General features: G+C 44.4%; 1 protein-coding gene across 5 annotated transcripts in view; it reads left to right on the top strand.

Moving 5' to 3' along the window:
- Nucleotides 1-8,311: 8,311 nt before the first annotated feature.
- LOC117225726 (uncharacterized) overlaps nt 8,312-27,298 on the top strand; it is a 380,710-nt gene continuing 361,723 nt past the window's right edge. For 2 of the 5 annotated variants that reach the window (XM_076526220.1, XM_076526221.1), the window contains exon 1: nt 8,901-10,071. The gene's annotated coding sequence lies outside the window, so the exon portion shown is untranslated. The other 3 variants (XM_033479453.2, XM_033479451.2, XM_033479452.2) reach the window with 3 other exon arrangements.

The following is a 27,298-nucleotide window of genomic DNA, read 5'->3' as shown; positions in this document are numbered from 1 at the left end:
GAATATTGAAAATATTGTGAGAATATTGAGAATATTGAGAATATTGAGAGTATTGAGAATATTGAAAATAGTGAGAATATTGAAAATATTGGAAATAGTGAGAATATTAAGATATTTATAATATTGTGAGTATATTGAAAGTATTAAGAATATTGAGAATATTGAAAGTATTGAGAATATTAAGAATATTGAGAATATTGAGAAGATTGAGAATATTATAAATATTGAAAATATTGTGAGAATATTGCAAATAGTGAGAATATTGAGAATATTAAGAATATTGCAAATAGTGAGAATATTGAGAATATTAAGAATATTGGAAATAGTGAGAATATTGAGAATATTAAGAATATTTAAAATATTGAGAATATTGTGAATATTAAAAATATTGAGAATATTGAGACTATTGAGAATATTGTGAATATTGTGAGAATATTGAGAATATTGAAAATATTAAGAATATTGATAATACATATTGAGAATATTGAAAATATTAAGAATATTGATAATACATATTGAGAATATTGAAAATATTAAGAATATTGATAATACATATTGAGAATATTGATAATACATATTGAGAATATTGAGAATATTGAGAACGTTGTGAATATTAAAAATATTGAGAATATTGAGAATATTGCGAATATTGCGAATATTGAAAGTATTGCGAGAATATTGAGAATATTTTAAGTATTGAGAAGATTGAGAATATTGAATATTGATTCTCATTATTCTGAGAAGATTGAGAATATTGAGAATATTGAGAATATTGAATATTGATTCTCATTATTCTGAGAAGATTGAGAATATTGAGAAGATTGAGAATATTGTGAATATTGAGATATTGAGAATATTAAAAATATTGCAATAATGAAAATATTGAAATATTGAAATATTGAAATATAGAAATATTGAAATATTGAAATATTGAAATATTGAAATATTGAAATATAGAAATATTGAAATATTGAAATATTGAAATATTGAAATATTGAATCATTAAAAATATTTCAACATTGAAATATTAAAAATATTTCAACATTGAATTATTAAAAATATTTCAATATTGAAAATTGCCCCACATTGGCAAACGCTGATTCAGAATCATTAAAAAGATGCAAAACTTCGACAACTTTCTCCGTGCTCTGGTTCCAAAAACACAGTAAGCTCTGTGCAATAATTATCACGGTATCCTCGTCGATCGACAGATCGCCGCGAAAAGCCGTCGCGTAGTTTGACGCTCGCCGCGGAAACTGTTGCCGTTGAAATCCGGTAAGGAGGTTCAGCCGCAAACACTAATGGCGCGCCGTTTATGCGCTCTCGCGTCCGCCGTCTCTCGTCCTGCGTCCCGCACGCGCTGAAATGATACGATGAGCGATACAAGGCGGAGATAGGTTATTACACGGCCGTGTTATGAGATACAATACGTAACAGCGCCGAGGAGAAGAAAAGCGGCTAACGGGGCCGACAAAAGCCCGGCGAACGCTCGCGTCCCGCTTCGGACTACGCGGCGAGGACTCGGCGGTCCTCGCCGCGACCGGACCGGTACGCGCGCGGCTTGTTAAATTATTCCGCCGCGACCCAACGGCACGCGATGCGGCTCGATTTTGCCGAACGACCGAACGCCAAGCCACGGGACGGTTCTATATGCTCGCTGCAACGTGTCGAATTACCTTAATTAAAATGTAGACCCCGGGGAAGGAAGTTGCACGTTCTTCCGCAACAAATGCGCGCTAATACAGCCGCTCGAAAATATTGGCTATCGGGTTACCTGCGCCAGCCAGACAGCCAGTCAACATCCGATATGTAATTAAAACCGTGCCGAAAAGTCGGAGATGAAATGAACGCGATTTCACCGGTGACCCCGCTTTATTAATCATTCGCTTCGGAGCGCGAACGGCGAACCTCCGCGATATTTTAGCCCTCGATTGGCCGTCGTTTATTCGAGCGAGCGAATTGTTGCATATTTTTACCTGAAACGAAATACAATTGCCATCGAAATGTCTGCGATCTCGAATAAAAGAGCGTTGCCTGAAAATGGTAATAAAAATCTAGGGAAGGAATATTCGGAAAATTCGGCATTCTTTGAGACTCCTAATCGAGCATGAGCCCTTGTTAGCGTATTTAACCGACGATCTGACGCTCGAATCGATCTAATAACCCGGCGTGCGCCGAAACACAATGCAATCCGAGGGTTCTCCGGTACGTAAAATATCACGGGCTCTGCGAAATGTAAGAACCATCGAATCGAGAAACATTGGAATGCTTCCAAAAAAAGAGATCATTACTTTGCCGTGGCTCCTGGCTGGCCCTGGAACCTCTCCAGAAGATATATAGCCGCGACTCCTCGTGTAATACCGTCGAAGGTCTGTTTTTCGAAAAGCCGAAACAAAGCGGCGAGCGTGTTCGAGCGAGTCCTTTCGCGCGCAGCGCGCGCGTCGATTCGAATTCGGGAGACCTGGAATCGCGATGAAAATCGGGCGATTTTCGAAATTCGGAGGCAATTCGGAGTCCATGCGATATGATTCGAAGGCAATTCGAAGGCAATTCAAAGGCAATTCGGAGACAATTCGGAGGCAATTCGGTGGCAATTCGAAGGCAATTCGAAGGTAATTCGGTGGCAATTCAAAGGCAATACCAAGGCAATTCGAAGGCAATTCAGAGGTAATTCGAAGACAATTCGGTGAATATTCGGAGGCCACGTGATACGATTCGAAGGCAATTCTATGGCAATTCGGAGGCGATTGAAGGCAATTCAAAGGTAATTCGAAGGACACGTGACTCAATTCAACGGAGATTATTCACGCGCCTCGTAGCTCCGCGGTTTTTTGACGCAGCAATAAATCACATAAGGCAATTTAAAGGTCATTTGACACGATTTGGAGGCATTTCGGAGGCAATTCAGAGGTTACGTGACACGATTCGAAGGCAACTTAGAGGTCACATGGCATGATTCGAAGGCAATTCGAAGACAATTCTCGGGACACGTGACACGATTTGAAGGCAATTTTAAGGCAATTCGGAGACAATTCGGAGGCCACATGACACGATTCGAAGGCAATTCGATAGCAATTCAGAGGAAATTTCGAGGCAATTCGAAGGCAATTCGAAGGCAATTCGGTGGCAATTCGGAGGTCACATTTCGACGATTCGACGTTCACATACCTAGTACAGTAAATTCTCCTTAATTCGAGCTCAGATCGATCACGAAAATGGACAATTTGGGAAGAGGAGAGATACAATTATTCGAGCCTTGCGACTCGTTTCTATAATTGCTCCCAAATTGTCCATTTCTGTGTGCAATCTGAACGCGAATTAGGCAAAAACTTACAGTACCTTGTAGCTCCACGATTATTCTTACTTACTTATTCTTACATTTTGTGTCCTCTTCCGTCGAATCTCAGCATCGACGTAGCAATAAATTACAAAGGCGTAGAACTAGCGCAGGGAAAATTCGGAAAAAGTTCGGAAAACATTCGCAGCAACCCGAAATGTGGCATTTCCTGAACAAACAAAAATGACTGTAAATCGTAGTATCACTACGGCCAGGTGTCCTTGCATTATTCAAAGTTAAAGTCGCACACTGTCCCGTTTTGTTTACGCACGACGATCTCGGCAAATTGCAGGTTGCGCGCGCGTGCGAGTTTTTCGAGGCGAGGCGAAGCGAGGCACGGTCGACCGGCCGCATTAGCTGCATAATGCGGTCCCGCGAAACCTTGCCGATCTTACCGAAGGCGTTGAGTAATATTTCGTGCGTGTCTAGTCACGATTCGCGGCGGTGTCCAACAAGTTGTAGGCATCGCGCCGGTAAATACGGCGGCCGATCGAGGAGGCCTGCGCGACATTAATCGCTCGGAACGGCCGTCGTCCCGCTTCGTCTTCGATCGCGCGGAAAACGATGCTGAGACAATCTAGCTCTACCTTCGGATCCGCAGGGATTGCTGGGCACCGGCCAGCGTTCTCCAGACCGCGAATTTCGCGCGGCGTTTAGAAGAACGGGCTCCGTCACGCGCAGAGACACCGAAACGCGGCAAAAAGTGTCCTCGAAATTAAAGCGAGACCGGCGAAAAACGCGGCGCTGTTCTGACTTCGAAATGAAAGTGCCGCCTCGAACGCGTAGTAGTCTCGTTATGAATGACTCGGGCATCGTGTACGCGTGAAATCGGGCTTGTTCCGAATGTGAAATATAATACTTGCGCGATTTGACGACTCTTTACACCGCGGACCGGTTTGACTGTGCGATAATGGGAGAAATGCAAACGAATGGGATACATCTTTCGTGATAAATCTAACGAGCAATGATAATGTCTGACGCGTGTGCCGCTCAATGATAACGCTGAATTTATCTGGAATCTGTGCAAATTTTATTATAATGTCTTTTCTAGTTAAGAGCTTCGTTCAATTCATTTCGTCGGGAAAGTCTCCGTTTCTACAATTTCGAAGTGGAATATAATAAAATAAAAAGTTGCCGTTCCAATAAAAAAATAGTCAAAAGTTAGTGTCACTCAATTCTCATATAATCATGGAATAAAATCGATATATAAAAATGGTGTTTCCAATGATAATGAATTTTTTAAAATAGTCAAAAATTTGTGTCGCTCGACTCTGATATAATCATGCAATAAAATCGATATATAAAAATGGTGTTCCCAATGATACTGAATTTTGAAAAACTTAGTTAGAAAATAGAGTGATTTAACCCTGACCTAACCATGGAATAAAATCGATCCATCAAAATGTTATTGCCAATAAAAATGAATTTTAAGGAATAGTCAAAAATTAGTGTCGCTCGACTCTGATATAATCATGCAATAAAATCGATATATAAAAATGGTGTTTCTAATGATAATGAATTTTGAAAAATATAGTTAGAAAATAGAGTGATTTAACCCTGACCTAACCATGGAATAAAATCAATCCATCAAAATGTTATTGCCAATAAAAATGAATTTTAAAGAATAGTCAAAAATTAGTGTCGCTCGACTCTGATATAATCATGCAATAAAATCGATATATAAAAATGGTGTTTCCAATGATAATGAATTTTGAAAAATATAGTTAGAAAATAGAGTGATTTAACCCTGATCTAACCATGGAATAAAATCGATCCATCAAAATGTTGTTGCCAATAAAAATGAATTTTAAAGAATAGTCAAAAATTAGTGTCGCTCAACTCTGATATAATCATGCAATAAAATCGATATATAAAAATGGTGTTTCCAATGATAATGAATTTTGAAAAATATAGTTAGAAAATAGAGTGATTTAACCCTGTCCTAACCATGGAATAAAATCGAAATATAGAAACGCTTTGCTCCAAACGCGATCCAACGTGTTAATTGAATCCTAAGAGGACAATGTAACATTAAATTCTGGACGATCGAACGGACAACTCGGATTCCGGGAGCGACGCGTAACAATTTCCCAACGGTTTCGGGAAGCATCGTAAATTGTTGTTCGCTGTCCAGAAGATTTCGCTCGAGCCCGAATTCATTAGACACCGGCTATCGGCGCATTGATAAGTACACGTGAAAGAAATACTTGCTCACTTTGCCAGGCATTTGACCTGAATACCTACGGCCTGTTTTCAGCTCGCTCGCCTCTCTCTCTCTCTCTCCTTCCGACAGCTAGCTCTCTACTTTCCTCGTCCGCTCTCTCTTTCTCTCTCCATCTCCCCCTTTCTTTTCACTCTCCAGCACACCGTCCCGCTGTCTTTCCACCGTCTCTCTCGTTCTCCACCCTTCCGTATACCTTTTTCCCTTTAGCGGCTCGCGAACACGGGGTGCTCCCGGGCCACTTTACATAAATAACACGGCTCATTTGTTCACCACGTGAAATATTAACGATAAAACCGCGGCGGGGTATCGCGGCAAGAACGATTGGCTCCGATCCGTGGCCGCGCATTCGCAGTTCCGCCGGATTATTCTCGATTCTCGCCGCGAACCAATTGCGGCACAAATCTGTCATCTTCGACGCCGTATATGGCGTATGTATGTATGTATCTCTGAAATAAATTCCGCGGCTCGGAATAGGAGCAACGAATTGGTCGAACGATTTCAGTCGTCTCGGAGCCGGAATTTTTAGCAGCTACTTCGTTATTCGAATCTAATCTCTGGCCCGTCGCTTTTCGGCCGAAGACTCGATGAGAGTCGCTCGGCATCTTCTATTCATGTTTTATGCGAAGAAATTGAGAGAATCGCTGAGATTAGTGCGGTTTTTACGGCGCCGTGAATGATGGAAACGCGAAGGAAAAAAGGGAGCGCTTTTCGACCTGGTCCCAATAGAGGACCTATAAGGTATATCGGTGTCTAGCGGGCCCTTTTATAGGGTCTAATAATTGATAAAAAAATATATCGTTTCTTTTTACCGCTCGACGCGGCTCCGAGCACTCGGACTCGCCTATAGTCCTCGCGTGATAAGAAGGCACCGCTGCGTTCCCCTCCTACTAGCCGCGGTAGTGCGGCAGCTGGAGGGGGAATACGTAGACACGGAGGCGCCTTCTTGTCGCGCGAGGACTATAGAAAACATTTTCCTTTTTTAACCGGAATCGCATGGAATTTGCTATGGACTTTTCGGTAGCTTAAATCGATTGCTTATTCTTCGTAATCGTTGCTGCAATTAACTCGTTATCTTTTGTTTTGTTTTTAACGTCTTCAAGATATTTGCCTTAAACGCTGCTCACTGATAGTTGTCATTTTCACTTTATATTCAAGTTTGGATTGTGCCTTTCTTTTCTCTCTCTTTCTTTCTTTTTCTTCTCTTTTCTTCTCTTCCTTTCCATTTTCCCTCTTTCTTTCTTTCGTTTTCTTCTCTCTTCTTCTCATCCCTTCTTTTTTCTCTCTTTCTTTCTTTCTTTCTTTCTTTCTTTCTTTCTTTACTTTTCATCTCTCTTCTCCTCTTCCGTAATATTCTTCCCCTCTTTCTTTCTTTCTTTCTTTTTCTTCTCACTTTTTCTCTTCCTTTCTTTTTTCTCTCTTCCCTTCTTTCTTTCTTTTTGTTCTTGTGTTTTGTCTGTACTTGCATAACTGCTATTATATTATTACTCTTTCTATTTCTCTCATTATAATAAATGGTTCATCCGATTGATAAGTAAAGTTATTATTATTATTATTATTATTATTATTATTGTACACATTATTATTGTACGTTCGTACAGCCACGCGCGCTCATTCTTACAATACTTCCGTGGGCAATTAGCCGATAATCGCCTGGAATCGATGTAGCAATCCTAATCGCCGGCAATCTCCCTCCCCCCCCCATTCCATCCTCCATCTTCCTCCCCGCGCAGCAGACGCCGCGTTCACCGTCGCAGAATCGTCCGGTGACACAAGAATTTCCGAGCTGCATCAACGCGTTCGTATAGTACGCGTCCGATCGCTTACACAACGCACCGAGTGAAACGATATGAAAAAAAAGAAAAGGAACTCTGCCACGACGAACGGCCGGAGAAAGTAAATATCCCCGTTACAAACGATCCCCGGCTGGTAAACAGTCGTGCGCGACATAAACGGCAGAGAGGATTTCCTTCGCGTCCGCGGTCGAATCGGCTCTGGGGTCGGTCGATCGGCTCCGATCGGCCGCGGCTCAATTAATTACCGGCGCGGTCCCGATCCGACGTCCCTCGAACCGAGAGAGCAACACCCAATTACCGTATCCCCGTTCGCGATCGGTGCTCCGAGTTTCTTGGCCGGTTTCGTCGAACGCGCGGCGGCCGCAGCGGCGCCGCAGCCGCGGTTCCGTCGCGTCGCGCCGCCGCGCTCGCGTCCCGGGTATATTCTCGCGGCGAGCAGCAGCAGCAGCAGCAGCAGCAGCAGCCGCTGGCAGCATTATCGCGGCGCACGCGGTCGCTCGCGAATTCGTAGCGTAACGAGTAAATTCCGATAAGTTACCGGTGTGTCGGAAACTTCGGGTGGGAGAGGCTGCCGCCGGCCGGGACTACGGAGGGGAGGGGGGCAGAGAGGAGGCGAAGCACGACGGCTTGTTTCCGAGGGGAAAGAGCGGGAACGCGAGCGAGACTGTTCGCGGGTGGACTATCGGCGCGCAGGGAGGGGGGAGGCGGGCTGCGAGCGCTCGCGAGCAGTCGCGGAGGGGGAAGAGCGGGAGCGTGCGAGCGAGAGAGGCGAGCGGGCGCGCGGGCGGCGCGGGAGGGAGAGCGGCGAACCGGTGACGGCGGAGCAGCGAGTGGGGCGGAAGGGGGCCGCGCGCGGCGGCGGGTCGAGCGGGGCGAGGAGGGTGCAGGGGCGGGAAGGAGCGGTGAGGTTGCTATCGGCGAGCGCCTCCGTTCGAGTCGGTGGAGTGTCGAGTCGGCCCACGTCGGCCTCGATCAGCCGCTCGGCGCTCAGTTCGAGTCGGACCTCCGCCGTAGCCGGATCGTGTCATATTGCCTGTCTGCGCTGTCTCTCTCTCTTCTTCTCTCTCTCTCCTCCTCCTCCTCTCTCTCATTCCCTCCCGCGGGCAGGCGCGGGCGCGCGCGCGTTCACAGTGTCTGTGTATGTGTGTTCCCTGTTCCCCCTCTGTGCCCCCCTGTTCCCCGCAACGACAACGAGTTCCGCCCAGGGTGAAAAGAGCGGAGCCGGGGTTCCCTGCAAACAAGACGCATCCTCGACACGGCGGTTGTTGTTTGTTTTCTGGTATCGCGGTGCCGCGGTGTCGCGGTTCACGCGAACACCGGAGCCGTGCGCGCGAGGGTCCCGGCCGCGGACAACAGGAGATACGAGCTGTCCAGCCAGCGTCTACGGTGCAACGTCGCCGTCGACGTCGACGTCGACGTCGCCGCCGCCGCCGCCGCCACCGCCGCCGTCTCCACGGTCCTCGTACCGCAGTGTGGTGCTTCGTCGGCGTTGTTGCTGCCACGAAAGTGTTTCCAGAAAGGAGAGAAGTAGGTTAGCTCGCCGCCCGCCGGCTTTCATATCCCCGACGAGCCGCCGCTTCTCTCTCTCTCTCTCTCTCTTTCTCTCTCGACGCCTTTTACCGCGAGTGTACCGATCGCGCACCGAGTGCACCCAGCGCAGCGCACCGAGTTGTTCGCAACGTTTCCCCGATGTTCAACGAACGCGCACTTCTTTTACGTAACGGAAGCGCGTTAGAACGCGCGCGTGCGCTCCGCGTATCCGTCCCCGTCACTCCGTTTCGAGCGAGCATCTTCGATCATCGTTAACGCATCGTCGCGCTCTCCTGTTCCATCGAGGATCTCCCGAACCGTTTCGCTTTTTCTTATCGCTCGAATTTATCGTCTCGGCTACGGAGAGCTGCCGGACTCTCCGTTCCCGAAGTAAATCTTCGTTCAAGTTCTCAACGTAGATCCCTCGGTCGCACGCGTACGTTCTCGTCGACGGTGTCCCAACGATCCCGCTCGTTAACGAACGCCCCCCTCCCCCGCTCCCCGTTTCGATTTTCCCTCCCCGCCGGGAGCGATAGTCGAACCGCTCGATTTCTTTCGATTCGAGCGCGGCCGTCGACGGGAACGGAGCGCGCGTCGCGTCGCCTCGCGTCGACCGTCCCGCGTACGCGTCAGTTCCTGCCGAGTATCTGTCGAGTGCGGTTCGCCGGCGTGACACGTTCGCGATTTTCAGTTGCAATATTTTCCTCGTCCGGATACAATAGCCCGGCGCGGTTCTCTCCGCGGACGCGCAGAGACGTTGGAAACCACGGCGCCATTCAATCAGCGACTCGGCCGGCCGTGCCGCGCCGCATCGAGTACTCTCCATTGATGCAGCGGCAGCCTCGTATTGTTTGTGGTGCTTCTGTTCGTCGCCGACGTTCTGTTCTTCTCGTCGTCCCGTGAAAATAAAAGAAAGAAAGGTGTGCTACGGTTTAAACCTCCCTGGTGGTGCGCGACTCTGTTTTTCGTTCTCGTTCTTCTTCGTCATCTTCGTCGTCTTGTGTGGGTGATCTGAAATCAGTGAAGCGAGAGGAATAGCCGATATTGTTCGGCGAGTCTCGATAAAGAAAGTGAGAGTTTTTATTATTGTCAGTGCAGTAATACGGTTCTCGTTCACTGTGGATTATTGGATATACTTTACGCTCTCGGCCTGCCGACGGACCGCTGCTGCGCAGCCCGCCGTTTACGTGAGTACAACAGACACATATACATACACATATACGTACGTATTATCGTGTTCCGATCGGTCGATCTTATTCGAAAACTCGCGAGAGTTCGACTCGCGCGACTCTGCTTCCGGTACCAGAACTTTCTCCGAACTCTCGCGGACCCCGAGCGAAATCCGCGACCTCTCCCCCACCCCCCTTCCCTCTAACGAAATACATATACGGCCGGCCCTAAAAGTCGCGCGCGTTTTCGTCGGCGCGCGTCGCGTCACGGTCGCCGATGCCTTTTTCGTACCGAATCGCGTAGATCGCGGGACGCGCGCGCGCGGCCGCGCCGATGAAAAGAACCTTCGGACGGTTGCGTCATCGACGGACTCGCGCGTCCGCGAACCTGTTCGCGGTTCCCCGAGCGACTTTCGACGCCGTCGAGCGCTCGTTGGATTCCGCCGATCGCCGTCGCGTCCGCCGATCGCCGCCGCGTCCGGCGGTCGCCCGCGGATCGCGGCCACCCGAGATTCATCGCGCGCTTCATTCGGCCGGTCGTTGTTGTTGTGCTAACTGCAACATGGCGGCGCGATCTCGCCGGTGGAATCGTTTGCCGACGTGCAGTCTCCGTCGCGATAGATCGACGGCGACGGAAACCGCCGGCTGAATTCTCGAAGCCTAATTCGAAGGATAACGGCGACGTTATAGGCGCCGAATTGGGCCTTTTTTTTACCGCGAACGCGTCACGCGCGAAAATTTCTGCAGTGCTCCGATACACATTTCGAACGATTTCGAAGGATTTCGCGTCTGGTCGCGTACATTTCGTGTTAAAATATCGGTGTTATCTCGTCTCGAAATCGTCTCGAAACAGCGAAACGTTTGGAAATCGTTTCTAACCGGGATGCCCTGGGAATAATGATTGGATTAGAAGGGGGACGAGGGGGAGGGGGCCAGTATTCGGGCAGTAAGGAAATCGAATTGGCTTCGTTACTGCTCTTGGCAGCAATCACGACAGTCGAACGAATATAATCCGCAACCGCTGTAAACCCCGTCCCGCCGGCTATAATTTCGCGGGGCCCCGCGGGGCTCTGTTTGTAAACAGATTTTTCCGCGGCTCGGCGCGCGCGGAATATTTTTCGCGTCGCGATCATTTCATTTCATTTCTTTCTTTTGTTCTTTTTTGTTTTTCATTTGCGCGAGCCGAACGAAGTTGGCGTCGACGAAAAAAGAACAAAAATGCTGCCGCGGTCGCAGCGCTGCACGCGAAATGTCATTTATATATATATGCAGTTTCTAACGCGAAAGATCGTTAACGCGTTTACAGTTTATTTATAATGCGAAAGGTTACACGGTTCCCGGGGCGTTTCGAAAAATCATCGTTCGACGAGGCGATCATTTTCACGGTGAATCGGCGCGCGGAGGTTTCCGATCGTCGATTCTTTGTTTCCGCAGCGTTTTCTTGTTTTATTTCATTCGGAGCCCGTCGAATTTGTTTTCACGATTTTTCATAAATATATTATTATATGCATTGTATACACGATGTTTAATGTATATATATTTATTATATAATTATAATATAATATAATTATTATATACTATTATTTTCATAAATATACTATTATATATATTATATACACGATATTTTATAATATAAATAATGTACACAATATTTCATATTTATAATAATATATTTTCATTTATAATAATTATACTATATATTAATTATATATTACAATTCATCTCAATAATAATATAATAAAATATTATCTCACATAATATGCGTAATTCTACGTTTGACAGCTCGTTTTTCCACACGGTCGCACGATTAGTATGAAAATAGTACAGTATAGAAACAATAAAGATCATATAAATTTGGAAAATCAGCTTCGAAATCGATAAATAGCCTAAACGGGTTCAAGCGTCCATAGCACTCGAAGCCACGATCGTATCGCTCGTCCCGCCAGGTCGAAAAGCGATCGCCGATCTATTTGCGATTCTTGGCGCGCAAATGTTATCTTATCGGTGAGAAGACCGTGTTCACGGAGAGGGGAAGCTCGCCTCGAAAATTCGCTTCGTCGCCGTCCTGTTTCGATCTATTTTATTCTGCCCGACGTTCGCGATCTGTATCCCTGCATCGCCAGCAAATTATTACGAACGAATACAATATCGTCGGTGTGGAAGTAGGCTTCGGGGAACGTTCAACAATGGATATCGAAGGATTCGAGGTTGTATACTAAATACGCGGCACATTGAATATTGAAACGTTTGTATCAACATTTTATATTGATTGTATAACGTCGAATATTGCGAATTGAACCTTTGATGTTCAATGTTGAACTGGGAACGTTCGGTGTTCAATGTTAAACCGCGAACGTTTGATATTCAATGTTGAATATTCAGTGTTAAATATCGAACATTAAGTTTACAGTGTTAAGTATCGGCCAGGCAATATTCACTGTTAAACAGTGAGCATTCAAAATTGAATGTTGTTGAACGTTGAATACTCAATATTCAACGTTAAATATCGACGATTCAATATTCAATATTAAACAGTGAACTTGCAACTTTGAATGTGAAACATTGAACATTCAATATTCAACAGTAAACAGCGAATATTCAACATTGAATATTAAACATCGAATATTCAATATTCGTTGTTAAATATCGACCAATCAATATTGAATATTGAACAAACAATATTCAACGTTAAATATGGACCATTCAATATTCAGTGTGAAACATTGAACATTCAATATTCATTGTTAAACAGGAAACATTCAATATTCAATGTTAAACAGCGAACATTCAACATTGAATGTTGAACATTGAATACTCAATATTCAACGTTAAATATGGACCATTCAATATTCAAAGTTAAATAGCGATTATTCAACATTGAAGCCTGAATATCGAACAATCAATATTCAATCTTAAACAGCGATTATTCAACACTGAATATTGAACATCGAACATTCAATATTCAATGTGGAACCTTGAACATTCAATATTCAATGTGGAACCTTGAACATTCAATATTCAATGTGGAAGTTTGAACATTCAATATTCAATGTGGAACCTTGAACATTCAGTATTCATTGTTAAACTGCGATTATTCAACACTGAATATTGAACATCGAACATTCAATATTCATTGTTAAATATCGACCAGGCAACATTGAATATTCATTGTTAAATATCGAGCTGACAACATTCAATGTTAAACAGCGAACATTCAACATTCAATATTCAACGTTAAATATGGACCATTCAGTATTCAATGTTAAACAGCGAACTTTCAACTTTGAATGTGGAAGATTGAATATCCAATATTGTATGATAAACGGCGCATATTCGACATTGAATATTGAACATCGAACATTCAATATTCATTGTTAAATATCGACCAGTCAACATTGAATATTGAACACTCAATATTCAACGTTAAATATGGATCATTCAATATTGAATGTGGAACCTTGAACATTCAATATTCAATGTGGAACCTTGAACCTTCAATATTCAATGTGGAACCTTGAACATTCAATATTCAATGTTAAACAGCGATTATTCAACACTGAATATTGAACATCGAACATTCAATATTCGACATCAGAAATCGAACATTTGACCCTGAACATTGAAATTAAACATGGAGCACCGAACGCGAACATGAAAGATTGGCTAACAAACGATCGAGTGACTGGCAATATTGGTCGACACACGTTGTATCGCGACGACGGAAATAAGAGCGGGAACGCGGTAGAAATACAAGAGGTAGTAGTCGAATAAATGGGGCCGTGCCGGCGCGGCTCGGGGCTGCACGGATGTTTGAAGAGGCTGCATGGAAATGAGTTTAAATTGAAAGGTCGCCGCGATACGGGGACGAGACGAAATTCCAGAAAGTGTAATTAAATATGAAGGAAACTTTTAATACGTAACCGCTCGGATCCGCGCGGAGCCAATCCCGCGGATCCGTCCGCGGGATTCCGCGTTTCCGCGCGATCGTCAACGCGGCGAAATTTTAACGACGCGCGCGGTTCGAACGGCTCGTAATTACCAGGCCGTTTAATTAACATCTAATGATTCTCGAGTTTATCGAATCGGGGCGACGAGGCGCCGCGGCTCGAAAAAGCCCCGGCCAAGAAAATATTCTTTATCGTTCCGATAATCGTTCCATAAACGTCCGTCGGAAAGTCGAACATCGTTTCGAACGCGATTCGGTCACCGCGGCGGAACGTCCGCATTGTATCGCGGCCGCGCAAATTATTCGTACGAAATTTTTGACGGCGCACAATCGCCGCGCGGGCACAAAGAGCGCCGCGGAAAATGGGCGTCTCGCAGTCGAATCGAATCGGCCGCGAACAATGCGCGGAAAGTTCATTGTTCCGACGCCGATGTTCGAAAAGTTTCGCGGCGAACAGGTGAATCGTCTACCTGTTCCGATCGGGTTCCGACAGCTTTTTATTCCGTACCCCGGTTCGTCGATCCAGAAGTGGGCTAAACGGCTTGAATTCTTTTTTTAGACGACAGAGTGTACTGAACCATAAACTAGAATGCTATTTCTAGAGATTACTATTGCTCGGAATAATGAAAGAAAATTTAATCTCTCGCCTTTCAACTTTTTTATCCGAGCCTGAAAATTTGAAAAATTTGTTTCGCAGATCTCTCGGCAAGTTAAAAATGTCATCGAAATCGGTGGACCTTCGTACGAGCTGTAAACAATTAACCTAACTTATTACTAATAAAATAATTGCATGACGAGAAACAAAAAACCACAAAACACGTAACATAACTCTGACTAATTACGTTTCTGTTTGGCCCGACCGACGCACCATGGTTCCCATTTCCGGCCCGATTTTTTGACCACGTTCCTCAGACGTGGTCGCAGGGCAAAGGGTTTAATGCGATACCGTCGCTGCATCGCGTCGCAGAGAGAGAGCAACTGCACTTTGCGTGCCGACAGAAGCCAGAACTTTCAATAATTATTCGCAAAGCGTAACCGTTTGCAAGCAAATTAATTGTGGGATGTCCGGGTAACCTCGTTACTTGTTCGCCCCGCGTTCTCCGCCTTCTTCTTCCTCCTCCGCTCCGCTCGAGCTCCGAGCGGATACGCGCGCGGACGGATCCGACGGCGGCGGGCCGGCCGTAAAACGACGCCCTATTACACGGTCCCTGCAAAATTATCGAATTATTAACTACACCGTTTCTTCGTGCCGGTGTGCTGGCTGCTCTCGACGCTTATTACTTTACGGCGAATCGAATGGCCTAATTCCGCGGCCCTTCGATGCTCCGAGTTACGGCGCGTCGCGCCGCGCCGCCGCACGGCGCCGCGATGCGGAATGAAAATATTACGCCCGGTGCGATACTTTTCTTCCCGCCGGTGGCTCGGATCCCGTCGCGCGTTCCCGCCGAAACGCGACGTTCCGAGGGATTTCGCGGCTACGTTCGTCTTTGATGCACTTTGATGGAAAGATGCGAGCTTTCGGCGAACATTGAATATTGAACGCCGAATATTGAATATTGAACGTCGAACATTTAATATTGAACATTGAACATTAAATATTGAATATTGAACGTCGAACAATGAATATTGAACGTCTAATATTGAATATTGAACGTCTATATTGAATATTGAACGTCTAATATTGAATATTGAACGTCTAATATTGAATATTGAACATCGAACAAAGAATATTGAACGTCTAATATTGAATATTGAATGTCGAACATTAAATATTGTACGTCGAGTAATGAATATTGAACATCTAACATTGAATATTGAACGTCGAATATTGAATGTCGAAGATTGGATATTGAACGTAGAACATTGAATTTTGAACGTCGAACATTTAATATTGAATATTGAACGTCGAACAATGAATATTGAACGTCTAATATTGAATATTGGACGTCGAACATTAAATATTGAACGTCGAATAATGAATATTGAACGTCGAATAATGAATATTGAATATCGAACATTGAATATTGTATATTGAACGTCGAATATTGAATATTGGATGTCGAACATTGAATTTTGTACGTTGAATATTGAATATTGAACGTCGAACATTTAATATTGAATATTATACGTCTAATACTGAATATTGAACGTCTAATAATGAATATTGAACATCGAACATTGAATATTGAACTTCGAACACTCAATGTTGCACGTAACATAAGATTTTCTGCGCAGAGATTAGTAATCTATTCGCGGTAAAACTTCGGCAAACGATCGAATAACGGAACAGTGGCCTGGTCTAAAGGCGATTCAAAAATTCCGTCGTTCTATCTAATTGGCTTAGTCGTTTTAGATCGAGCTATTCGCGTCCGGAACGAGTTCGGGGGATCGATAACTCGGGCATTAAAAGTTCGGTTAATCGTGGATCGCTCTTTGCCCCCGTCGCTTTTAATCGGAGAATGACACGCGAATATTCAGCATCCGAGATTCTTATAGCTCGAGCGTACCTGCGCCAATGAATTGTTAAAGCGGCGTGAAAAGCTGTGCCGCGCATTATCAGAAATTAATATTACAACGTTTCCATTTTTATTGCGAATGCGGGTCTTACTGCGGTTTCTCGACGAAGACAAATCTTTCGACAGAGAAAAATAGGATCTTTCGCGCCGATAAATTGTCAACTTGAGCTACAGTTATTGTTCTTAGACTCGAATGTTTATTTTTCGCAAAATATTGATCCTCTGAAAGCAAATGCTGCGGCGTTCCGATTACTGTGTGTCAAGGTCGACACGATCTTCTTTTAAACGCATAAAAAATTATGAAATTCGTTTCTAGAAAATTAATGTTTGATTTTATTACATTTACGAAATATCGCGGTATTTGGGACGCCCGCGGTAATACCCACACCCGCGAAACGATTTGGTCGGAAGGACGACGGGAAAGCGTCGTCGACGATGACGCACGGTTGCGTAATTCGGAATATAATTAAAGATAGGCTCCAGCCGCGACGTTCGATTGCACGAGTTATGGCAACGATGCGTCCGGCTCTTATCTCTCTCGCGCACGAGTGACGTTAACCTTGTATTTTTATCTAGCCGCGGCGATTAACGTTCCTGCAACGAGGAAGGCCCGGCCGTGTTTACGAGGCACAGGTTTCTTTTCGATGTCCGACGATCGGGCGCAATTAGCGCCGCCTATTATCGTGCGAGAAACGGTTCGCGGCGACACCCGCTTGTTTAATCCGAGACCGTCTCCCGTCGACGCAGGCCGCGCGCGTCCGACGCTAATGCGCCGCGGTTTTGATGCTTCATTTATTCGACGATGACTCACGCGACCCGCGGTCCGCGTCGTCACCCCGTTTCCCGATGTTTCCGCCCTTCGCGCCGCGTCGGCCGCCTTCGCGAGCCGAACGCGGGTTCCGCGAAACGAACTCCGACTCGCCGGATCCGCGGTAACAGAAGCTCCAATTGAAGCTGCGTCCGCCGGTAACTGAGATGCTGGTCGGAACGGATTTCCAGCGAAACGAATTAAAATTCAACAGGTCTGACGACGTTTCTAGGAATGATAAACAGCGAATATTCAACATTGAATATTGAATGTTGAACATTGAATATTCAATATTCAACGTTAAAATATGGACCATTCAATATGGAACTTTGAATATTCAACGTGGAGCCTTGAACATTTAATATTCAATGTGGAACCTTGAAGATTCAATATTCATTGTTAAACAGGGAACATTCAATATTGAATGTTGAACATCGAACATTCAATATTAAACAGGGAACATTCGATATTCAATGTTAAACAGCGAATATTCAACATTGAATAATGAACGTCGAACATTCTATATTCAATGTTAAACAGCGATTTTTCAACAGTGAATACTGAATATCGAACATTCAATATTCAATGTTAAATATCGACCAGTCAATATTCAATGTTAAACAGCGAACATTCATCATTGAATGTTGAACATTGAATATTCAATATTCGACGTTAAATATGGACCATTCAATATTCATTGTGGAACCTTGAACGTTTAATATTCAATGTGGAACTTTGAACGTTTAATATTCAGTGTGGAACCTTGAACATTCAATATTCAATATGGTATCTTGAATATTCAATATTCAATGTGAAACCTTGAACGTTCAATATTGAATATGGTACCTTGAATATTCAATATTCAATGTGGAACCTTGAACATTCAATATTCAATATGGTACCTTGAATATTCAATATTCAATGTGGAACCTTGAACATTCAATATTCAATATGGTACCTTGAATATTCAATATTCAATATGGTACCTTGAATATTCGATATTCAATGTGAAACCTTGAACGTTCAATATTCAATATGGTACCTTGAATATTCAATATTCAATATGGAACCTTGAACGTTCAATATTCAATATGGTACCTTGAATATTCAATATTCAATATGGTACCTTGAATATTCAATATTCAATGTGAAATCTTGAACGTTCAATATTCAATATGGTACCTTGAATATTCAATATTCAATGTGGAACCTTGAACATTCAATATTCAATATGGTATCTTGAATATTCAATATTCAATGTGAAAGCTTGAACGTTCAATATTCAATATGGTACCTTGAATATTCAATATTCAATGTGAAACCTTGAACGTTCAATATTCAATATGGTACCTTGAATATTCAATATTCAATGTGAAACCTTGAATATTCAATATTCAATGTGAAACCTTGAATGTTCAATATTCAATATGGTACCTTGAATATTCAATATTCAATGTGAAACCTTGAACGTTCAATATTCAATATGGTACCTTGAATATTCAATATTCAATGTGAAACCTTGAACGTTCAATATTCAATATGGTACCTTGAATATTCAATATTCAATGTGAAACCTTGAACGTTCAATATTCAATATGGTATCTTGAATATTCAATATTCAATTTTATACAGCGAACATTCAATGTTCAATATTAAACAGTGAATATTCAACACTGAATATTGAACGTCGAACATTTAATATTCAATGTTAAACATCGACCATTTGCAGGAATTCCTTGTCGGAGTCGCGCGTCGCCGTTTACAGAATCAAAGTCGCTGGAAATTGATTTTCCGATCTAGAAACCGAATGATCTATCCTACCAGGTATTCACCAATGATTCATCGTTGATCAGCGCGCGTCAGCGTAAATCGTTTGCTGGCGATGCATCGCGCGGTTCCGCGGTGTGTGCTTCACGTGTCGCGGCGGCGGCTGGTTCGTGGAAAAGCATTTCTCGTTCGGCCGTAATTTATCGATTCGTTTTCACGTGACCGGCAATTGGCTGCAATTTACGCGGCCTGTAATTTGACACGTCGCTCGCGCTCCGAGATATTTGGCGGGAAAATACTCCGGGCCGCACGGTGGATTCCGGGAACAGGGTTTTTCGAGGAGTGGCAGGAGAACGAGCGGCGCGAGAGAGGGAGAGAGGAGGAAGAAGTTCGACTGAGATGTTGGGAACAAGGTTTCTAGGAATGCGGGCGTCGGAGCGGCTGAGTGGCTGCTCGACGAGCGCTCGGTTGTGTGCGAGTCCAGGGTTCACAGGCTGCTACGAGAGTTGCTCGGGATGGCCGGTGCGTGGCGAGGCTACGTGCAGTCGGGACCGGGACCGGGACTCGGCCTGTGAAAAGAATACGGAACGCTGTGTTAATCCGCGTCACACGATCCCCGCTCTATTATTATTCACGCGACAGACGTTCGAGCGCTTTAGGCACGTATCAATCTGAGGAAATGAGTATTACAATTGCGACCTAAATCCTCGATGCCTGAACACGCTTCGAGGCCTTTTTTAATACCTTGCCTACCGATCATTTTGATACGCAGATAGCTGGATCACTGCTTTAGCTATGAACAATGACATTTTTTCAGATTTTTATTGTAATTAGACGAAAAATTGGACGAGCATTGACTCTTTTCGGCAGCGAACACTAATATATTATAGTATCAAATATTCATAAGGAATATTGAGTATCAAATATTCGATATTGAATGTTTAATATGCGGCGTTGAATATTGGAATGTTCAATATTGGATACTAAACATCAAACATTCAATATTGAATTCTGAACATTGAACATCGAATATTTAATGTACGACGTTGAATATTGGAATGTTCAATATCGGATATTAAACGACAAACATTCAATATTGAATATTTAACATACGACGTTGAATATTGGAATGTTCAATATTGGATATTAAACATCAAATATTCAATATTGAATATTTAATATGCGGCGTTGAATATTGAAATGTTCAATATTGGATATTAAACATCAAATATTCAATATTGAATATTTAATATGCGCCGTTGACTATTGAAATGTTCAATATTGGATACTAAACATGAAACATTCAATATTGAATTCTGAACATTGAACATTGAATATTTAATGTACGACGTTGAATATTGGAACGTTCAATATCGAATATTAAACGACAAACATTCAATATTGAATATTTAACATACGACGTTGAATATTGGAATGTTCAATATTGGATATTAAACATCAAATATTCAATATTGAATATTTAATATGCGGCGTTGAATATTGGAATGTTCAATATTGGATATTAAACATCAAATATTCAATATTGAACTTTGAACATTGAACACTGAATATTTAACGGTCGACGTTGAATATTGGAATGTTCAATATCAAACATTCAATATTGAATACTGAACATTCAATATCGAATATCTAACATGCAATGTTGGATATTGGAATATTCAATATCAAATATTAAACATCAAATATTCAATATCGAATAATGAACACAGAACATTGAATATTTAACATACCGCGTTGAATATTGGAATGTTCTATATCGAATATTAAACATCAAGTATTCAATATTGAATATTCAACATCGCACACTGAACATTCAACATTACACAATGAATATTGAATATTGAAGATTCAATGTCGAATATTAACCATCAAACATTGAATATTGAATACTGAACATTGAATATTGAATACTGAACATTGAATATTGAATACCGAACATTGAATATTAAACATTCAACACACTCCATTGAACATTCAACATCGAGTATTGAACTTTCCATCACGAATATTAAAACCTCATCATCGAGCATAGAATATTCCACATAGAACATCGATCTCCGTGCCTCCAAGCATTGAACATCGCTTATCAAAAACCGCACAAAACTGACGTAACTAAATCATCGTCAGACCGTTCGCATCGAACCCGCACGAATGCAGTTAAGAACCCGAAGCGGTGCCACGAACAGTGGAACAGTATTTACGTGAATTCGAATTACATAATGACCCACTCATGGGTGTCGGTGGTCCGGCAACGCGGTCGCCTTGCGCGAAGGGTTATCGAGTCAAGGACAGGAGCGGTTCTCATGGATGATAGTTAAGTAGAGCCCGGTCGAAAGAATGCGCCGGGTGAACGCGTTTAGCCCGGTGGCTCGTTCAACGACCGGAACACAGTTCGGTTTTATAGCAATACGAAAAGTTTCTCCTCTTTCGCGTGGATTCTGCGGATCGTGCTTCGCGGCGCTGCGGCGCGCAGAGGTCGTCAACTTTCCTTTTTCACTCGGAAATTCAGCAAGAATCCCGGCGCGTCGAGAAAATAAGTATGCGAAATAAGTGCCGGTCGCGCTTATACATGTTCGAAAAAGGATCCTCCGGGTCGCGTGTTCAGCATTGGCTCGCCCATAAGCCGCCGAGATTTATGCGGCAAGCTTCTAAGCGCGACTCCGTCGTAAGGACGCGCCCCTACCCACCGCAGTCCCCGCGCGCCTCGAAATCGATCCGGGCCCTCGCCGAGGGTCCCCGGCTCCCTTTCCAGGCTCTTATCTGCGCCGTAATAAATAGGCCTAACGCACAGTTTTCTCCCTTCCGCGATCGCATCCGTCTTAACCGCCCGAACAGTCTCGACGCGCGTCACGTGTCAGCAACGCTCAGAAGTCGACGCAACGACTTCAGGATCTCGGGACTGCGTTCGCTCAGAGCCTGGCAAACACGCCGAAATTTATCTAATCGAATTTGCCGGCTTATCGTTCGGCAAACTTCGAGCGGAGCCGCGGCGTTTGTTATTATCAATTTTCTCGAGCATCGAATTTCTGGCGTTCGGAGGCCGCCGATTTTTATGCGATCGCGAGGAACGCGACAGTGCAAAATTGGTGGAAATATTGGAGGAATACCGGGGCGAAAGGGTTGAGATTATCGAGAGGAACGACGCGCTGGGATCCGTTTCAACCGGTTCCAAATCCGCGCGATCTGTGAGTTATAAATATAAAATTATTTATTGATGATTATTTGATGATTATTTGATGATTATTTTCTTGAATAATGAAAATTCTTTAACAGTTATCGATGTCGCGTCGACGTTGAAATTCATCGATCCGTCTTCCGAAATATTCGGCCACGAAAATACCGGCCAATAATCTTCCGAAGTATTCATTATTAACCCTTTGCACTCGAAATCAAGTTTCGACTCAAGCAACAATTACACTTCGCAATGTTTTTCTTCTAAATATAAACAATTTCGATAACGTTAAAATTATTTCGAAACGTGACATAACAATTTTGTATGGCGCCTCAGGGTCGCCGCTCGAGGGCAAAAGGTTAAATCCAGAAACGAACTCGATCTCGCCTTCTGCAAACGTTAAATCGTCTACGATTTAACCGAATCAGTATAAACAATCGATGCTGAAAAATTGATCCTGAAAGAATTCTACAAAATTCCATCTCAGATTTACTCTATAAAAAAGATCAATATAAATCTTTCAAAATCACTATAAACAATCGATGCTGAAAAATTGATCCTGAAAGAATTCTACAGAATTCCATCTCAGATTTACTCTATACAAAAGATCAATATAAATCTTTCAAAGTCAATATAAACAATTGATTCTGAAAAATTGATCCTGAAAGAATCCTACAAAATTCCATTTCAGATTTACTCTATAAAAAAGATCAATATAAATTTTTCAAAATCACTATAAACAATCGATGCTGAAAAATTGATCCTGAAAGAATTCTACAAAATTCCATCTCAGATTTACTCTATAAAAAAGATCAATATAAATCTTTCAAAATCACTATAAACAATCGATGCTGAAAAATTGATCCTGAAGGAATTCTACAAAATTCCATCTCAGATTTCCTCTATAAAAATGATCAATATAAATCTTTCAAAATCACTATAAACAATCGATGCTGAAAAATTGATCCTGAAGGAATTCTACAAAATTCCATCTCAGATTTCCTCTATAAAAATGATCAATATAAATCTTTCAAAATCACTATAAACAATCGATGCTGAAAAATTGATCCTGAAAGAATTCTACAAAATTCCATCTCAGATTTCCTCTATAAAAATGATCAATATAAATCTTTCAAAGTCAATATAAACAATCGATGCTGAAAAATTGATCCTGAAAGAATTCTACAAAATTCCATTTCAGATTTACTCTATAAAGAATCATTCTACCATCGTAATCGAACGAAAGGCGAAACAGAAACGAAGGGTCCGTCGAAAGAATGACGGTCAACCTTGAAATCCGCGGCGTTCGCGAGCTCGAAGAGAAATTTCCGCCGATCCGCGGCGAGCCGCGTCTCCGTTTCTCGATCGGCGGATTTCCAACGGTAAAACGGATCCCGCGGATCGCGGCGGCTAACGAGCAATTACAGCTGCCCCCGTAATCTTTTCCGGGCGGATCTGCGCGGAAGAGCGCAGCTCCTCGAGCCGGTGGCCCCTTTTCGCCGAGGATGAATTCGAATCCTCGTTTGTCGCGTTTTCTTTGAGTCGGTTCTCCTCGAGCGGTTGATAACGATCTGGAAATAATTGGAGTAATGAGACTGAAAGTAGCCGAGCCGAACGGTAACGGGTTTAAAGGTCAAACAAGCGATCTCGCCGGAAAACGGGAAACGGCGGGCGTTGGGGACGCGGGAGGGGATATACACGTAATTTTCCCGGCGCGGCGTTTTCCTGGAATAAGAGCAAAGAGAGAGAGAGAGAGAGAGAGAGAGAGAGAGAGAGAGAGAGAGAGAGAGAGAGAGAGAGAGATGGCTTTTACGATGAAAATTCAGGCCCGATGGAAAACGCCATTAACGTTCGCCGCTCTCGCCGTGTTCTTTATCCTCCTCTGGCTCTGTCCCGCGCGTCTTTGTCCGAGTTTACGGCAACCGTTCCGCCATTGTGCGACCCTGTACGTATAATAAAAGGTTACAAAGGTCAGCGAACATTCGAGGAAGCCCCCCGGATCCCCGGGAATGGAAGCGCAGCAGATTTCCCGTCCGCCGGAAAAATGCGCTCGCCGTCTGCGAGCAGGTGTCGCCGAGGAGACCTGTCTCCCTCTCCCTCCCCAGCTCTGTGACACGTGCAAAAACCCTTTCAGAAAGCGTCGGCACACCTGTTTATTTCGTGTAAATCGTCGCATTTCCGCGGAAGGTTTAAGAGTCCATTTTTGCGCGTTTTGCAGAGATTTTTGCAGACCTTGTCGCGGGAACGCTGAAAATTCAAGCCTATATTATTAATTATAATTAATTGTAATATATGCTATGTTAATAGTAATACTACTGATCGATACTGATTAATAAATATATGCTGTATAATCGGAGATCGACGATTTTTCGAAAGAGCCGCCGCGAGGCGCGAACAAACTCGCGGCGACCTTTGAACTTTGCCGCTTCCGACGGCCGTTTCTACGATCGAAGGACGCGCCGCGTGAATCACAGGCGTCTCGATTCCGCGGAGATCGAGAGAGGAATCTTACGAGAAAGGTTCGCGAGTCCTTACCGAGCCGGGATCTGCTTGCGAGCCGATAGATTCTTCTTTCTCGCGGCCGCCGGCCTTGAACGAACCGTCGCAGCTCTGTCCAAGGTTGCCCGATTGGATCCGGCGCGAATGAATCCAGCTGATTGCAGGTGCCGAAAAATGTGCGATTTCGAAAGAAATCGCGGCACGAAACGTCGACGTCTCGCGGTCGAGATCTCGCGCGAAACGTCGACGAAGCTGAGCAAGCAGCGAGGCGCTGATAAATCTCTGGTCTGGCGAGGACAAAGGGCGCGGCAGCGTCGAGATTTCCGAATACGGTCGACCGGCGATTTTTTACAGCGTTCGCTGTCCCAGCGGCCGGATTATCATAATGGTAGCCAGTTCCGCGAAACTTCTTTTGATCGCGTGCGCGCGCGCGCGGGAGACGGCGGCTCTCCATTGTCGAGCGCCGAGCAGATTTATGATGCGATCCACTTTGCCCTCGCTTCTCGCTTCCGGTTATTACGCGAAAGTCGGGCAAGAAAAGCGCCCGAGCACGATACTGTACGCCGCTCCGCGGCGGGCGGAGCAGTTGGCCAGAAGTGCGGGGCGGGCCGGGCCGTGGGCTTCTTAAAAGAAGGCACTGCACCGAACAGATCCAATCTGCGAAGATTCGTTTCGTGTACGCCGCGCAGCTCCCTCCCTCGGACGATCGAGGGAGGAGAAACCGTGACGAGGGTGAGATCGCCGCGTATCAACCGGCTTTTCCTTCTTCGACGATATTCGTCGGTTTAATCGCGCGATATCCTTTGATAAATACTGCCCTCCCGGCCATTGACTGCGAAGCCTTTCTCCGACTTTATTGTCACTCGTCGGGAATCTCTTAATCTGCTTCCGCTGAATTGGTCCAACGACTTCGCGCGAAGCGAGCAAGGTTCGGTGAGACTGGAAGAAATATTTGCGTTCGCTTGAACGCGACGGAACCGAGGCTTAATGGAGCGCGGACACACTGAATTCTTTATCGTTCGATTAATAAGCCGCGGAACAAGAATTGTCGAGCAAGACGTACGCGGCTTTTTTCTTCGATGCTTTTATTCTATCTGTTTGTATTAAGAATTGTATTTTAAAATACGGTATCTGCTTTAGAACTGGGCCAAACGAATCTTTTTTAGATGACGGAGAGGCTTTTTTTAATTTTGTTATTACTTGGAGTGACAAAGGTAAAAGATAAAAGGCGAAAATTTTAAAAATGTTTGTAGATCATTGTCCACTATCGTCTAAAGCAATTTAAGTCGTTTAGTCTAGCGTTAAAGAAGTCATTGCGCTTTAAACGACGTCCAAATACATTTATCCCGATTCCTGAAGTGATTTGAAGTAACTTTTTCCTTTGCGAAAATGTTCTACGACGCTTCGTTCACGAATTATCAACGAAAAACTTGCGGCGCCACGCCCTCGCCCATCTTTGCTCCGCCCTCGCTCTCTAATTGGTCCGCGTTTCACGCCGATAACTCGTCAACCAGGCCGAGTAGAGCATTTTCGCAAAGGAAAAAGTTGCTTCAAATCACCTCAGGAATCGCCTCTTTCTAAGTATTTGTACGACACCCTGTATAAATGCGCAAGATATCCAGCCGTCGAGAGTGAAAAATAAAACGGCAAGTCGGACTGTTTATTATCGAGGCGACCCGGGCTCGAATTAAAGAGAAGAAGAATGCGAAATCCCGGTACACCAGGGGGAGATTCTTGGTTGCCGAAGTATTCCAATTATCCCCCGGGCATAGAAAGTATTCCCAAATTAAGGATTCCGTTCCCGTTCTGGCCTTCGGAAGTTTTTATTGCGGAACTTCCGAGATCGCCGTTTCAGTCTTACGGCTCGCCTCGCCTCGTCTTGCCTCGCCTCGCGCTTGTTGCAATCGGCGTCAGGATTCTCCGAGTTCCCGGAGACGAGCGAGCCTACGAGAAAGAACGCCGGCGATTTCTGTCGTGGAAATGGCCGATCGAAGCGCTCTCTCTCTCTCTCTCTCTCTCAAGCGCGCGCTCTCTCTCTCCTCTCTCTCTCTCTCGCTCTCTAGCGCTCTCTCCTCTCTCTCTCTCTCTCTTTCTCTCTAGTGCTCTCTCTCTCGCATTCTCTCTCGCTCTCCTCTCTCTCTCTCTCTAGCGCTCTCTCTCTCGCTCTCTAGCGCTCTCTCCTCTCTCTCTCTCTCTCTCTCTCTCTAGTGCTCTCTCTCGCATTCTCTCTCGCTCTCCTCTCTCTCTCTAGCGCTCTCTCTCTCGCTCTCTAGCGCTCTCTCTCTCCTCTCTCTCTCGCTCTCTAGCGCTCTCTCCTCTCTCTCTCTCTCTAGCGCTCTCTCTCGCATTCTCTCTCGCTCTCCTCTCTCTCTCTCGCGCGCTTTCTCTCTCTAGCGCTCTCTCTTGCATTCTTTCTCGCTCTCCTCTCTCTCTCTCTAGCGCGCTCTCTCTCGCTCTCTAGCGCTCTCTCCTCTCTCTCTAGCGCGCTCTCTCTCCTCACTCTCGCTCTCTAGCGC

This window comes from Megalopta genalis, chromosome 14 (assembly GCF_051020955.1).
Source record: "Megalopta genalis isolate 19385.01 chromosome 14, iyMegGena1_principal, whole genome shotgun sequence".
Taxonomy (NCBI): Eukaryota; Metazoa; Arthropoda; class Insecta; order Hymenoptera; family Halictidae; genus Megalopta; species Megalopta genalis.
Note: the sequence above shows the minus strand (reverse complement) of the source record. Positions and strands in the feature narration are given on the sequence as shown.